Source organism: Danio rerio, chromosome 12 (assembly GCF_052040795.2).
Source record: "Danio rerio strain M-AB ecotype USA chromosome 12, GRCz13ab, whole genome shotgun sequence".
Lineage (NCBI taxonomy): Eukaryota > Metazoa > Chordata > Actinopteri > Cypriniformes > Danionidae > Danio > Danio rerio.
In genome coordinates, this window is record NC_141032.1 from 1,770,001 (window position 1) to 1,787,071 (window position 17,071).

The 17,071-nt window shown below is 35.2% G+C and overlaps 2 protein-coding genes across 21 annotated transcripts in view; one reads left to right on the top strand and one right to left on the bottom strand.

Moving 5' to 3' along the window:
- sstr2a (somatostatin receptor 2a) overlaps positions 1-1,175 on the bottom strand; it is a 10,599-nt gene extending 9,424 nt beyond the window's left edge. For both annotated transcript variants that reach the window (XR_015503696.1, XM_087275576.1), the window contains exon 1: positions 1,065-1,175. The gene's annotated coding sequence lies outside the window, so the exon portion shown is untranslated. The remainder of the gene's footprint in view (positions 1-1,064) is intronic.
- slc39a11 (solute carrier family 39, member 11) overlaps positions 1-17,071 on the top strand; it is a 224,203-nt gene that overhangs the window by 23,545 nt on the left and 183,587 nt on the right. The gene's annotated exons all lie outside the window — the stretch shown is intronic.

A 17,071-nucleotide genomic window follows, 5' to 3' on the forward strand; every position in this document is an offset into this window, starting at 1 on the left:
TAAGTAACATAACAATTGGTCTGGGTTGTTGTTGCTATAATAACCATATTATGGAATACACCTAATACTAATCATCGATAATTTGTTCATTTGGACATGTCATTTACAAGCTAGAAATCCTAAAGTACAACTATTGTGAAAAATATAATAAATTAATTTAATACTAAATGGAAATGGATGCGTTTAGTTCCTGTGATTTAAAAAAAAAAAAAAAAAAAACAGGGTTATTTCCTGCAGCAAATACTTTAAATTTACCATTTAATGCAAAAATAAAAATAAATCTCAGAAGAGCTATTGCAAAAAAAACAATTAATAATAATAATAATAATAGATAAATAGAAAGTAGTTGTTAATTTGATTTTTTTTATGTAGCAACAATTGATCAGGATTGTTGTTGCTATAATAATCGTAATACTTATAATATAATACTAATCATCAATAATTTGTTCATTAGGACATGTCATTTACAAGCTGGAATTCTTAAAGTACAGCATAAATCAGAGTTATTCTATGCAGCAAATATTAATTTAACCATTCTGAAGTTGGGACATTAATATTGTGCTGTCTGAAAATGAATGGACATCTCATAACATAGCTTCTTTTACTATTTATTGCCAAAAACTAATTTAAAATCTATAAATGACAACATTAGTTTACCAAAAACGAAATTAAGGTCAGAATTGCCTAGTGGTCTTTTAATTATTAATAATTTATTTATTTCACAGTAGCCATACTTTAGGATTTCCAGCTTGTAAACGGCATGTCTAAATGAACAAATTATTAATGATTAGTATAATTATTTGTATTACTATTACATATTAATATTATGATTATTATAGCAATTATTTTATACCAAGAATTTTGAGAAAAAAATCTATTTTTGACATCATCTGCCAACTATTTACCCTAAACATGCTATTAATAACCCAATACGTATAAATACACGCATTTACTGTTGGTTTACACGTTAAAAAGTTAAAATAATCACAAATAAGAGAGCTGACAAGGTAATTAAAATGTCGTGAAAGACGAGTATTGATGGGTCTTTCACTTCAGTGATTTACCTGTAGTTATGGGACACCTCTGGAGATCCATTCCTGGAATATGACAGCTTCACATACTTCCATCGACCACCATAATATTACCTCAAAAGTGTGCGAGCGAGTGCGAAATCCGAGTTGGAATACACGACAGTATTATTTGACACCTCCTGATAAGCTCGCGCGCGTGTCCGTCTGTGCGTCAGGACACCGGCAGTTCTCCCCGGATAACAAATGACCGTTAGTTCTCCGGAAGATATTCAAAAATAAGATTTAAAAATCGAACGACGCATTCCAAACTTCAAAGAGCTCTATTTGAAGTCACGGGAACGAATTTTTGGAACGCGACATTCGAATTCCTTTGGTGTTTTCAGTTAGAGCGGGATAATATCAGTGAGGTGATCTCAGACTGCAGCTTCTCGCGCTGCGTGCAGATGGAGCTACTGATCAGCCGATCGAGTGCGCGCTTTCCACCCTCCCTCATTTATACCGAACGACATGCATTAATCTACACGACGTGAAAGGCTATATTCAGTTGTTTTTTTGCTGTGTGGTCTTGATAAGCACACGGGAGTATGTCAGGGGTCAGAATAATTATTTATGTGAATCCCTAACAACGTTTAAAATTAGATTAGATTAAAATACACGCATGTGAATTCATGCGGAATCACGTTCATGAGGAATAAAAGCGATGCTATGGAAACATGACTTCTTGTTGAACTCAATACTTGCACTTTTACTGAAAACGAGCTGTGAGGAAAAATCTGCAACATGTTTTTGTTAGCATAACCAACCATCTGGTGGTTACAGGACCTACAAATCTGCCATTTCTGTGTTAATTGGTATCCCTTTCGAGGAAAGTCTATTTACTTGGTGGTCAAATTTGCAACACTTCCTGGAATCTATTTTGTGTAAGTCTCTGAATGGGCTCATCTGAAGTCTCAAATATTCATTCATTCATTTTCTTTTCAGCTTGGTCTCTTTATTAATCTGGGGTTGCCACAGTTTAACAATCTGCCAACTAATCCAGCATGTTTTTACACAGCAAATGCCCTTCCAGCTGCAACCCATCACTGGGAAACAACCATGCACACTCATTCACAATTTAGCTTACGCAATTCACCTGTCTTTTGACTTGTGGGGTAAACCGGAGCACCCAGAGGAAACCCACACCAACACGGGGAGAACATGTAAACTCCTCACAGAAATGCCACCTGACCCAGCCGAGGCTCAAACCAGTGACCTTCTTGCTGTGAGGTGATCGTGCTACTCACTACGCCACTGTGATGCCAATCTCAAATATTAGGCTACTTAAAAGGACTGCTCAACTGAAATGCCATTATTTACTCACTGTTCACTTGTTACAAACCGGTTTAAGTTTCTTTTAGGGCTGGGCGATACTGCAAAAAAATTTTTTTATCATGTTTCATATCGTTTAGTATAAATTGAATATTTAATTAATTGACTAATTTAACAACACATTTAGATATATTAGGATTTTTTAAACCACTTTATTTTAATTTACCAACATTGAGGCAAATGCATTTTAATATTCATTCATTAATTTTCATTGCGGCCTAGTCCCTTTATTAATCCGGGATCGCCACAGCGGAATGAACTGCCAATTTATCCAGTCCCGGTTTTACGCAGCGAAAGCCCTTCCAGCCGCAACCCATCTGTGGGAAACATCCATACACATTCATTAGTAGTTTTAAAAGCCAAAACCAAACATATTTATATTAAACATCTGATCTCTTTATATTAAAACAAACATAATTGTTAGAGACTCTTAAACTTGAACAAAATGTTCACATTGTTCGCAATAGTAAAGTGGAAACGCTGAACAATCAAAGCAAACTTTAAGCTGTGGATAATAATGAAACAGTAAACCTCAAACTCTGTCAACAACACAAATTATGATAATTAAATCTGAGCTTTCAAGTAAAGGAGCCAGCCACCATTATTCAAATGCACACCGCAACATTACAAATTGTGAATAACCAATTTTCACTATGCTAAAAAAAAAAAAAAAATCCTTCAGATGGGGAGCTGGTGGCTGGTATGCACAAGAAAAGAAACCAAAAAGCCACTCTGGTGACATCCTTGCATCTCTTTATATTTACAATCTCCTCACTGCTGCTATACGGCACTCATTTTCGATTGTGTTGTTATTCTGACCTGAAGTGACAAGTGCGAGTGTGTGGTTTCCTTCACCATTTTCAATGCGCTCCGCTGCCATTATTCTGTAACTAGGCTACCATCAACCAGGGCCAGAGTGGGACTCCATTTCAGCCCTGGAGTTTCAAGCCTTAGACCGGCCCACCTCAGTTCACGACTGATTATATTAAAATAAGGTCAGTTTCTAATGGCACTATCACGTCTTTTTCAAGAAAACAGCTGCTTTAGAACTTCAAATGTTCAACAACCCTAACAGTATTATGTTTTAACTATAAAATAAAATAAATAAATTTACTCAGATGAGGTTGTAACATCGTAACGCAACGTGCTGACCACTGGACCACAACAGCTTTTCTCAGTGTAGTAACTCAGCTGAGTTGCACCATCATTAACCTGCAGGCTGCATCTTGCTCACGAGGCTGCAAGACGATAAATAAGAGCGGAGCTGCGGCAAAATAATGAATAAAAAAATGAGGCTATGGTCAAATAAATAAATGAATGAATGAAAAATGCAACTGGTGAGAGCAACAGAGTCTGGAGCTAGAGACACCAGCCCTCGTAGCCAAAAAACGGACTGGCCCACTGGGAATTCTCCCGGTCCTCCCGATTAGCCAATCCGGGCCTGACATCAACTGTTTTTTTTTCAGAGGGTGGCAAATGAACAAACCATTGCTGCAGCTCTGATACAAGTTTATGGAGAAAAGTAAAGCGCTGCAGTGTTTGGATGTGCTGTGTTTGTCTGAGGTAATTGGTCTGCTGTTATTATTGAAATGTATATATTCCATACAAAGTGTGAAGCAGATTTTTTAGTTCTACTTTCATGTATTGCGTTGTGCTCGCGGCATTTGAAAAGTTCTAAAGTAGGTGCGGCTGGAAAATGCGCACACGTCACATATGCACTGCTTGCACAACATTCGTGCGTCATGCAAGTCACGCGCCTCCATTGGAAATGACAAACTTACACCCCAAGCTTATTGGCATTGCTTCCAAGGTGCACGCACAGCAGCCACATTTTAATAAAACTATAGCCTTAATACCGAAACAACATACTGAATCTTTTTTTTTATTGATATTGACAACGGTGTTCAGTGTAATAAATATTGATACCCATTTTATCGCACAGCCCTCGTTTCTTTATACACTCTCAGAAATAAAGGTATGAGAGCTCTCACAGGGGTAGTACATTACAAAAAGGTACAAATGTGTACCTAAAAGGTCCATATTAATACCTCAAGGGTACCAATTAGTACCTAAAAAGTACAAAAGTGTTCCTATTCATTTTTTGGTACTAATATATATCTTTGAGGTACCAATTTGAACCTTTCAAGTAGAAATGTGTACCTTATGAAAAGGTATCACCCCCGTGACAAGCTTGCATACATTCTCAGATTGTACTTTTAACCTACACCATAGTATATTTTGAAACCGATAAGCATTGACTTGTATTTGTTTCTCCTATAGATGGTTACCAGCTTCCAGCTTTCGTCTAAATCTATTTGTTCATGTTCAACATAATAAAGAAACTCATTAAGGTTTGGAACCACTTGTAAATAATAAATAGTGGGTACATCTTTATTTTAGGGTGAACTATACTTTTTTAAAACGCGTGTCAAACTCCACTCTGTTTTCAACACAGTTTAGTTCCAATACTAATTAAACGCACCTGATCGAAAGAAGTCCTTCAGGCTTGTTGGAAACCTACAGGTATGTGTATTGGAGCAGGGTTGCAACTAAACTATGCAGGGCTGCAGTTTGACATCCCTGCTTTAAAATGTTTAAAATCAACTACAAATACTGACATGCATGAGCTAAGCCATGAATTTTGGTTCTTGTGCTCAAATGAAGCTCATAATTCAGGCTGGACCAGCCAGTGACCATGTGCAACCCTTAAGCACACACTGCTTCTATGGCAACAGGAGCTGTGGAGAGAGCGCAGTAAAACCTCCATTCATTTTCTCCATAGACTCTTAAAAATAAAGGATCTTTTTTGGCATCAGTGGCTCCATGATGAACTTTTAACATTTACATCAAACCTTTCAATTCCAGAGGAGGTCTTTATGTTGGAATAAGGATTTTTAGATGATTCAAATGTTCTTCACATAATAGAAATATGCTTCATACATTACGGGTTCTTTGGGGAACTGAAACGGGTTGTTCTGTGTGAAAACAGACAATTTCAGCCTTTATTTTTGAGCAGTGTTGGGAAGATACAGTTATCTATAAATTTTATTGCTAAAAAAAGATTGTGCGGCTAATGGTTAGCACTGTTACCTCACGGTAAGAAGGTTACTGGTTTGAGCCTCGTCTTGGTCAGTTGCCATTTCTGTGATGCTAAAAGTCTGCATGTTCTCCCTGTGTGTGTGGGTTTCCTCCGGGTGCTCTGGTTTCCCCCACAGTCCAAACACATGCGCTATAGGGGAATTGATCAACTAAATTGGCCATAGCGCATAAATGTGTGTGTGCATGTGATAGTGTATGGGTGTTTCCCAGTACTGGGTTGCATCTGGGAAGGTATCCGCTGTGTAAAACATATGCTGGATAAGTTGGCGGTTCATTCCGCTGTGACGACCCCTGATGAATAAAGGGTCTAAGCCGCAGGAAAATGAATGAATGAATGGACTGACGATCTCTTGTATTGTTGTTGTTTGCTTGCTTTTGTATCTTTAAGAAACATATGCTGGATAAGTTGGTGGTTCATTCCGCTGTGACTACCCCTGATGAATAAAGGGACTAAGCTGAAGGAAAATGAATAAAAAGTGATAGTTGTGATCTCTTGAGGTTGTTTATCAATTTAATTTGCTTTGAGGAATGAATTTGTTCACATGAATTTACTATTTTTTTTTTTTTACTTGACTTTAAACTTTGTGGCAAAGTGGTTAGCATGGTTGCCTCACAGCAAGAAGGTTGCAGGTTCGAGTCTTGGTTGAACCAAGGGGCTTTTTATTGGTATCAAATGAAAGGGCATCAACAGTGTAAAACAGGGGAAGGGAACCTGTAGCTCGGGAGCCACAAGTGGCTCTTTGAACAAAAATATGTGGCTCTCCAGCTGTCTCCCTTTTAATAAAAAATTAATACTGTCACTAAAAATAATTTTCCTATTGAAAATACAATTAAAATTACCTTTTTATTGTCAATTTTTACAGCTAAATGAATAAGAATAAAAGTGAAATGACATTTCAATGCGCATGTGCAGCGCTGTGAGTTAACTTGAATCGGACACCAATAAAAGTTATGCAATTTGCATATCTATGGTAACCTTGCGCTCATAAATTCAAACGACATTCATGAATGCTGATGGCGAAAAGAAAACATTCTATAAATTATCCTTTAACACATGATGCTCATATCTGGGATTATTTGCCAGGTGACCGTCCCCCATCAGGCTACATAAACCGAAGATGTTGATCCAGACAATCCCTGCAGTCTGCTGAAGTGTGCGTACTACCATGTTTGCTCACAGGCGAGTGCATGAGTTCAAATCTATTTCACTATTGAATCGGTTCCAAATCCACTAAGTGCAGAAGCTGACCTTGGCTGACTGGTCAAACAGATGACTGCGTCAACGCTAGACCAATTTGCATTGTGTTTCTTAAAGATACAAAAGCAAGCAAACAAACAACAATGCAACAGCTCATCAGATAATCATTCATTCATTTTGTTCATTCATTATCCTTTGGCTTAGACCCTTCATTCATCAGGGGTCGCCACAGTGGAATGAACCTACAACTATTCCAGCATGTTTCTTAAATATACAAAAGCAAGCAAACAACAATATAACAGATTGTCAGATATTCATTCATTCATACATTTTCCCTCGGCCTAGACCCTTTATTCATCAGAGGTTGCCACAGTGGAATGAACCCCCAACTATTCCAGCATATATTTTTTAAAGATACAAAAGCAAGCAAACAACAATGCAACAGATCGTCAGATATATTCATTCATTCATTTTCCTTTGGCTTAAACCCTTTATTCATCAGGGGTCGCCACAGTGCAATGAACTACCAACTATTCCAGCATACGTTTCTTGAAGATACAAAAGCAAGCAAACAACGATGCAACAGCTCGTCAGATATTCATTCATTCATTCATTCATTTTCCTTTGGCTTAAACCCTTCATTCATCAGGGGTCGCCACAGTGGAATGAACCCACAACTATTCCAGCATATGTTTCCTAAAGATACATAAGCAAGCAAACAACAATATAACAGATCATCAGATATTCATTCATTCATTCATTCATTCATTCATTTATTTTTGTTTGGCTTAAATCCTTTATTCATTAGAGGTTGCCACAGTGGAATGAACCGCCAACTATTCCAGCATATGTTTCTTAAAGATACAAAAGTAAACAATAATACAACATGTATTCATTCATTTTCTCTCGGCTTAGACCATTTATTCTTCAGGGGTTGCCACAGTGGAATGAACCGCCAACTATTCCAGCATATGTTTCTTAAAGATACAAAAGCAAGCAAACAACAGATCATCAGATATTCATTCATTCATTTTCCTTCGGCTTAGGCCCTTTATTCATCAGGGTTTGCCACAGTGGAATGAACCCCCAACTATTCCAGCATATGTTTCTTAAAGATGCAAAAGCAAGCAAACAACAATACAACAGATCGTCAGATATTCATTGTTTCATTCATTTTCCTTTAGCTAATACCCTTTATTCATCAGGGGTTGCCACAGTGGATTGAACCAGCAATTATTCCAGCATACGTTTAATGCAGCGGATGCCCTTCCAGCTGGAACTCTCACACACACTCATACACTACGGCCAATTTAGCTTATTCAATTCCCTTATAGCGCATGTGTTTGGACTGTGGGGGAAACTGGAGCACAAAGGGACAGTTCACCCAAAAAGGATTTATTACTCATTTTACCCCCGGGTCATCAAGATGTAGGGGACTTTTTTTTTTTTTCTTTTTCTTTTTTTGTTTCTTAAATAGAACAATACATATTATTTTAGCTGAAACCATGGTGTTTGGTGAATCATATAATGAAAGTGAGTGGTTACCCATTTTTGAGAATAAATAAAGACAAGTCCAAATCAATTCCTGTGGCTCCTGATGAAGCAAAGAAATGTAACATCACAAAGTCTGACAAACAACACTAGTCCATTTTTATTTACTAAATCTCTCTTTTGTTATCATCTTTGAGATCTGTAACTTTTGTAGATCTTTAAGCACAAACATACACAATACATGCTTATTAACATTGAAAAATGAATAAAAGCGTAACAGGAGCCCTTTAAGAGAATTGAAATCCTCCTTTGTGATTGAAGATAAGTGAACACACTAGTGGGCCTTCACCTCTGACAGCGCTTTGTCAACAAGAGCTGAAACTGAGAATATATGGGGTTAAAGGTCAATGGCAGATCAGTCAGGAAAAGCCTTGATGAAAGGTAAACTGCAGCAATGACAATAAACAGACGCCACTTGAAGAAAAAAAGTGTAAATCAAGTCAAAATGATTAATGATGTAAACGAATGCCCACATAAAAACACAAGCCATTCAATATAAATGCTGTTGTGTTTATGAATTGTATTATAGTACAGTATAGTACAAGTATAGTAAAGTACTTGAATTAATCCTGTTGTGGTGATTCTGTAGTTGTTGTAGAATCACCACGACCGATTATGATAGTTGTCACCAGTTGCTATGGTAACAGTTATCACTATTAATCTGTTGTGGTGATTCTACAGTCGCTATGGTAACACAACTATAGTAATTGATTCGTTGTGGTGATTCTGTAGTTACTATGGTAACAGAACAACTATAGTAATTGAACTGTGGCTGTGATTTTGTAGTTGCTATGGTGACAACAACTATAGTAAATAATCTGTTGTGGTGATTCTGTAGTTGCGATGTAGAATCACCACGGCAGATTATGATAGTTGTTGTTACCAGTTGCTATGGTAACAGCTGTCACTATTAATCTTATGTGGCGATTCTATAGTTGCCATGGCAACAACTGTCTTAGTTAATCTGTTGTGGTGATTCTATAGTTGCTATAGTAACAACTATGGTAATTAATCGGTTGGTGATTCTATAGTTAATATGGTAACACGGCAGCTGTAGTAATTAATCTGTTGTGGTGACTAGTTGCTATGGTAACAAGAACTATAGTAATTAATCTGTGATGGTGATTCTGTTGTTGCTGTGGTAACAACTATTGTAATTAATCTGTTGTGGTGATTCTACAGTTGCTATGGTAACAACTATCACTTTTAATCTGTTGTAGTCATTTTATGGTTGCCATGGTAACAACTATCATAATTAATCTGGGGGAATTTTATAGTTGCTATGGTTACAACAACTATAGTAATTGATCTGTTGTGGTTCTATTGTTGCTATGGTAACAACAACTATAGTTATTCTATTGTGGCAATTCTATAGTTGCTTTGGTAACAACTATCGTGAATAATCTGTTGTGGTGATTCTACAGTTGCTATGGTAACACAACTATCGTAATTAATCTGTGGTGAATCTTCAGTTGCTATGGTAACACAACTATCCTAATTAATCTGAGGCGATTTTATGGTTACTATGGTGTCACATCTTAATTAATCTGCTGTGGCGATTCTGTAGCTGCTTTTGTTTTTTGCTGTTGTTTTGCTGTTTGACACGATCTACGTTGTAAGTGTTATTGAAATTAAGATGAATTTTATTGAATTATTGTTCACAACACTATTTACTATAAATGTGGGGATGTTTTAAAGGCATTAAATCTAAACTTCAGATATCAGCAAGTTTTGAAGCTTTAGATCTGTACTGTTCTGAGAAATGCTGTTTTAAATTACATTCAGATTCAAGAGGAAAGAAAACAATAGTCAAAGGAAAGCTATTGTGTTAAAGCTGACATGGGAAAAATCCTTGTAGCTTTAATAGGATGGTGTTCTGTATAAAGACAGAGCATTGTGCATTAGTAAAGAAAGCATTTCTGTGTTTCTTCAGGCAGTTTTTGCCCCTTCGTTGTGAATGAACAGCATCATTTCATTTCTTCTTTTTTTCTTAGGCTACATTGTTTCTTGGAAACCTCATCATGATTTATTTGTAATAATTTTCTCACATTTTTAAAGTTTAAATGTGGAAATCTTTATAAAAACTCAGACTTTTCAGTATTTAATATGATGGCACAAATTACAGCCACATTCTCCTTCAAGATCATAAAATCCTTAGTTTCTAGAGCTCATACACTGGGTGTATTTTTATATATTTTATTCATTATATATATTTTAATATTTCATTTGTATTTAGATGTATATTCGTGATTGATTGAAACCTCATCAGAAAGCCACTTTGTCACAAAAATAAAGCTCATAATTAAACATTTTGATTTGTCATTTTAAATGTCTTCATGATGACAGCTTGATGTAAAGAAATGTCAATACGTGTCCGTATTTTGTGCCATGTCAACTTGATGATAGTAAGACTGCATAACCTGTCATAAATATGATCATAATTAGCAAACTTTAGATTTTACTTAGCTTTATGAGTCAACATTACATTAAACTGCCTTTATGATTGTCACAAAGATTTTCCTGACAATTTATTTTAGTTGAACAGAATCAATTTATTAATTTCTTATTAAAAGAAAGTGTCAGGCTGATCGCCTCACAGCAAGAAGGTTGCTGGTTCGAGTCCCGGCTGAGCCAGTTGGCATTTCTTTGTGGAGTTTGCATGTTCTCCCTTTGTTGGTGTGGGTTTCCTCCGGGTGCTCCGGTTTCCCCCAAACACATGCGCTATAGGGGAACTGATTAACTAAATTGGCCGTAATGTATAATGTATGTGTGTGTGTATGGGTGTTTCCCAGTACTGGGTTGCAGCTAGAGGGGCATTCGCTGTGTAAAACATATGCTGGATAAGTTGGTGGGTTACTCCTCTGTGGCGACCTCTGATAAATAAAGGGATTAAGCCGAATGAAAATAAATGAATAGTGTTAATATTCCTTAATGGTTTTATGCCAGTATCGTTAATATTTTTCTTGACCTCAGCTACAGTGGAAAATATGTAATTAGTCCAGCTTGAATGTAATTCAGTGTTAATACGGTCAAATATTTGTATATTTAAAATATTTTTATTATCCTTTTATCATGTTTTTTGTTTGTTTTTTACAACAGAAAAGGTCAGAAAAAGATCCTTTTAAATGCCATCAAATAAAATGTTAAGGAAATAAAATCATTCTAGTAGTAGTAGCAACAATAATAATAATGTATTTAAGTAAATAAAATTAAATATTACGATTTTGTAACTTGTGCTGTTACAACGTAAAAAAACACAACAACATTTCTATAATATTCTGTTAGTCTGTTTATACATTTTTCATAAGAAAATACAAAACTAACTAAAATCTAAATACAAATGCATCTGATAAACACTTATTTTAAGTCACCATGAAATAAAAAAATGGCAAATAAAATCTAAATTTGCAATTTTGCAGTGGTTATTATAATTTCTTTATGAAATAAAAAATGGGAAAATTTTCAATTTCCAGTATTGCAGTGATTATTATAATGTATTTATGCTTTATTTATAAAATAAAAAAAGTAAATTTCTCATTTTGGAATATTGCAGTGGTTATAATATATTTGTGAAATAAAAATAGAAAATTCTTCATTTTGCCATATTGCAGTAGTTATAATGTATTTTTGCTTTTATTTAAATTAAAAGTAGTAAATTCTTCATTTTGCCATATTGCAGTAAATATAATGTATTTTTGCTTTTATTTATAAATAAAAAGTAGTAAATTCTTCATTTTGCCATATTGCAGTAAATATATTGTATTTATGAAATAAAATGGAAAATTCTTAATTTTGCAATATTGAGTGGTTAATATAATGTTTATAAATTATTTATGAAATAAAAATAGGAAACTATTCATTATGCGATATTGAAGTGCTTATGATAATACCTGTGCACTCCTCCCTAAACTCCCTCCAATAACAAATGAACAATAAACAAAATCAAGCCCCGCTCTACATTTATTTAAGAATTAGATAAATCTCATTATAGGAGAAATGTAAATCCCAATGTCTGTCTCCTGCTTTAAAAATAACCCATTTTAACATATTGCAGTTGTAAAAAATTAGACACATGCCAAATGAAACACTTGAATCCTCCTCTTATCCTCTCTAAGCCCCTGTTGTGATTTTAATAAAGCCCATATGCTCATGAATCAGTGTCTCGGGAGACTAACTAACCTATTCATTATATTCCTGATATGTGACAGAACTATACATTATAAAGCAAGCTTGACGCGCGATTCCCAAGGGTCCAATTAAAGTTCATAGACACTGTGATAATACTGATGATGGATGATTAGAGAAGTTTTAAGGGTGTTTTTTAAAGCTCAGAGGCAAAGGTTGAATGAAAGCGTGGGTCATCAGCGCTATAAAAGTGACAGATGAACTGGAGGACAGTTTTTGTTGTTTAAAATGCTCAGATGTCGTGTTTAGACTACATTCAAAAGGATTGATGGCAAATGAAATGTATTAAGAACAGAAAAACAAACAACCAGCACTAGGATTTTAGTGTCAAGCAGGGATGGACTTGGTGATTAGGAGGCCCTAAGCAATACCGCGTTTGGGGCCCGAGCATTGAAGCTCGAAACATTCTCTCTCTCTATAGATGTTTTTTCTCTGTAGATTTGCTTTCACTCATTTTCCTTCGACTTAGTCCTTTAATTAATCAGGGGTCGCCACAGTGGAATGAACTGCCAACTATTCCAGCATATGTTTACACAGAGGATTCCCTTTCAGCTGCATCAGAAACACTCATACCCATACGCGTGCAAACTGAAAACTATTCAAAGGTGATTCCTTTGATTTACTCAATTTTTTTCCGCTGAGTGGTTGTAAACAATTTATTTGGGCTGAATTTAAACAAACAAATGAAGTTGAACATTGTTAAACTTGTTTGTTTAAATTCAACACATAAATTGTTTGCAACAGTTCTGCATGCAACACTTTTTTTTTCAGTGCACTACGACCAGTTTAGTTAATCAATCCCCATATAGTGCATTTGTTTGGACAGTGGGGGAAACCGGAGCACCCGGAGGAAACCCACGCCAAGAGGAAGAGCATGCAAACTCCACATAGAAACACCAACTGGCCCAGCTGGCACTCGAACCAGTGACCTTCTTGCTAGATATTACAAAATATGATAGAAAAGCTATAAAGAACTATATGATTAGTAATTCTTGGCATTGGTCGGGCCTCCTAATTCCCCGGGGCCCTAAGCAGCTGCTTGCCTCGCTCATTGGTGAAGTCCGGCCCTGCATATAAGTGATTATTTTAACTTGATTTATAGCTGTGTTTGACTAAAACTTAGTTTTTGTTTTTGTAAACTACTGACAATTCTTAAAAAGTGTGATAATTTAGAGTTTTTTTTTTGTGCATAAATTAACAAAATCAATGTTGGCATTTTTTTTCCAGACATGTTTAACTTAACGAAAGAGAAGAAATATTGCGCCATTACCCCCATTTTTTTCCAAAGTTATTGGGTTAAAATGTATCATTTAAATCAAATTAAAAAAATTAATCCAATGTCGGGTTTAAGTTTTCACCAAAATACAGAAACTGTTTCTTGGGTGTTTTGGAAAGCAAGTATTTTACTGTACTTTGGAAATACTGAAGTGCATCTGTCAATGTTTTTAAACTATTCTATTTGATTTACCAAAGCCACACTAGTGGCAATTTCACATCCATAACGACACCTTTTCCTCATAAATGTGAAAATAATAAATAAAATAAAACCAACCATGTTTGTTTTATAGAGAGCCGACTCTTCTTTTGATGATCATGGTTTCTTTTGGTTTCTGCTGTTTAATTCACAGAATTTCTACAAGGCATGTTGTAAACCTTTTTTTTTTTTTTTTTTTTTTTTTTTTTGTCACATCCATAACGCATGTTTATTTTCTTCATTTAAAGTACAAAACGTTTGCAGATTGATATTTTTCGGATCACTTAACTCTGTGGTCAGTTGTTCTGGAAAATACAAACAAAAGTTTTAATAAAATGTTAACAAATGCTTTATGTAAATTTATGTTGAGTTTTTACTGCTAGTCACATCATAACGCTGGAATTGCACATACACACATACACGCATGCATGCACGCACGCACGCACGCACACACATACATACATGCATACATGCATACATACACACACATATATATATATATATATATATATATATATATATATATATATAATTTGTATTTATTTTTTTTATGCATATTTAATTATTACATTTATAAAACTCTAAAATTAATTTACTTTAATCTGTATATAATTTTTACAAGTTTTATAATATTTTCATACCCACACAGACTTGCTGTGAAATATGTACCCTGAATACATTTCTGGAGAGCGCAAATTATATAGCCAGAAGTATGTCCAGTTGCATTTCGTCTTTAAGATAAAGGCCATGGGGCAGTTTGATGTCGCGCACGGCTTCTCTTTTCCCCGCTATCAGCTGACCTGTTACCTCTGTGTGGACTGCTTTTTTGCTGTTACCAGTTTGCCCAGTGGCTCGCCACATACGTCAGCAGACTTGAGATGCAGAGAAGAGTTGACCACAACGACGTGGTTCGAGTCTAAAAAGAATGGTTCCATAAAGCAAAAACAAAAGGCAAAAAATTAAATATGAAACTTGAGATTTGAAAGTGTACACAGCGGCCTCTGGTGGATCGTGAAAAACAAAAACTGCAAAAAAATGTTCCTCCTGGGACATTGCGATCTCCAGAAATGTATATAGGGGTACATATCCATACTGAGCCTGGGTTGATTTTTACAGTATTGTACATATATATTGCATTTTAGACTATTAGGGAAAAAATCCCAATCATACTAAAGTTATTCCTATTTTGTAATGTAATGTGCAAATGAAAACCACTATTTAGGCTAGAATGTAAGTAAATTGAGACCCTTTTCTTAAGTTATCCTAAATTAACCACATTATATATTAAACATTTTTTACACACATATGTTATGTAGATGACGTAAAACATACCGTAAGTGAATGGTATAAACTAAATTGGCTGAACACTCTCAGAAATAAAGGTATGTGAGCTGTCACTGGGGTGGTACCTTTTCAAAAGGTGCACATTTGTTCCTAAAAGGTCCATATTAATACCTCAAGGGTACATATTAGTACCTAAAGTACAAAAGTGTTCCTCTTTAAATTTTTTTTGGAATTGATAAATACCTTGTATGTTTTAGTAATACATACACACCAATATGGACCCTTAATTTACAAATGTGTACCTTTTTAAAAAGGTACCACCCCAGTGACCCCTTGCGTATCTTTATTTCTGAGAGTGTAGTGTGTATGGGTGTTTCCCAAAACTGGATTGCGCCTGGAAAGACTTCCGCTGCATTAAACATATGCTGGAATAGCTGGCGGTTCATTCTACTGTGGAGATCCCGAATAAAAAAGAAACTAAGCTGAAGGAAAATGAATGAATGAATAAATAAGGAGAGACGTGATCTTATAACCTCCTGAGAGAGGCTCTTTAAGATGGCTTCGGTACATGATGTGCGTGAGACTCGCTGTGATCCTTCTAATTTTATATCTAAATAGTAATTTGGAAGATGTTTTTAAGCTCACTTTCCATCTGTTTTATATCAGAGGTATGAATTTTTGACAATCATATTCATCACAGAGCCACTAGACACTCTATTTTTCTATATTTGTGCATGGGAATGAAGCATGTTTAGTGTAAGTAATCTAATCCTGTCTGCTTTTATTTATGCTTTTTGTGTGGGCATGGGCAGTCATTTTCCTCTGTGCATTTAAACACGTACACAATAAACGATAATATGAACAATTAGTCATGACAGCATGTGTTTTTAATTCATTCTAACTTATTAAACTAAGTTAATAATATTCTAACTTCAAGTTACACAAGCTGTTTTAAGTCGGTTTAACATTATGTAAGTTTAATGGACTCAATGGTTCAAGGGTTAATTTGATTCAAAGCAACCATGCATGCATACTGAAAATAAATCATTTACATTATGCATGCATGGTTGCTTTAAATTATGTACAGAATGCATGCATGGTTGCTCTAAATTAAAGCAACCATGCATGCTTACTGTAAAAATTTACAGTATATTATTTACAGTTAGTTAGTTATTTACAGTTGTGAATTGCATTATGGGATGTTGAGCTTTGCTCTGTCGACTTTCGATGCTGAAAATTCAACACTACACTTTAATAAAGTGACTTTTATTGACATTTTAGTGAATAATATAATGTATAAGAAATAATATGTAGAGAAATAAGTGTGTGGAATAACAGAATATACTGTACAGTTTATTACAAGGTGTTTGTAGTGTAACATACAACAGCAACCCAGACAATAAATCACTTTAAACTATTAAAGATGTTCATAAAAGCCACATTTTCCAACTTTTCAAGGTTATAAGTTGTTGCAATAAAGATCAATATCCCATAATACTATTCAAAACCATAAATAAAAATTTACAAAATGCATAAAACAGCTATTTTTTACAGTGCATGCTCATATTTTGCTGATTAAAAAGGTTGAGAACATAGTACCACAGGCTTTCCTGCAGTCATGCATGTAGGGAATAGAGAAAGGTATGTTATGGGCTTGTATTGCACCTTGGCTGCCTATAAAACTGCTTCAAAAAGAGCACATTTGTTTCAAATGTGGGCCAGATGTGAGCAAAGACCTGCTGTGGGCATTTTCTCGCAAACCTTCAGCTCTGTCAGGATAATAATAACCAGCTCAAGTCAGACTTCATGCAGATGATAGATTTGTTTTTCTCTGCAGAGGTTGTACATTTATGCATTTTAAAACAGAAGCAGCTAAAAATG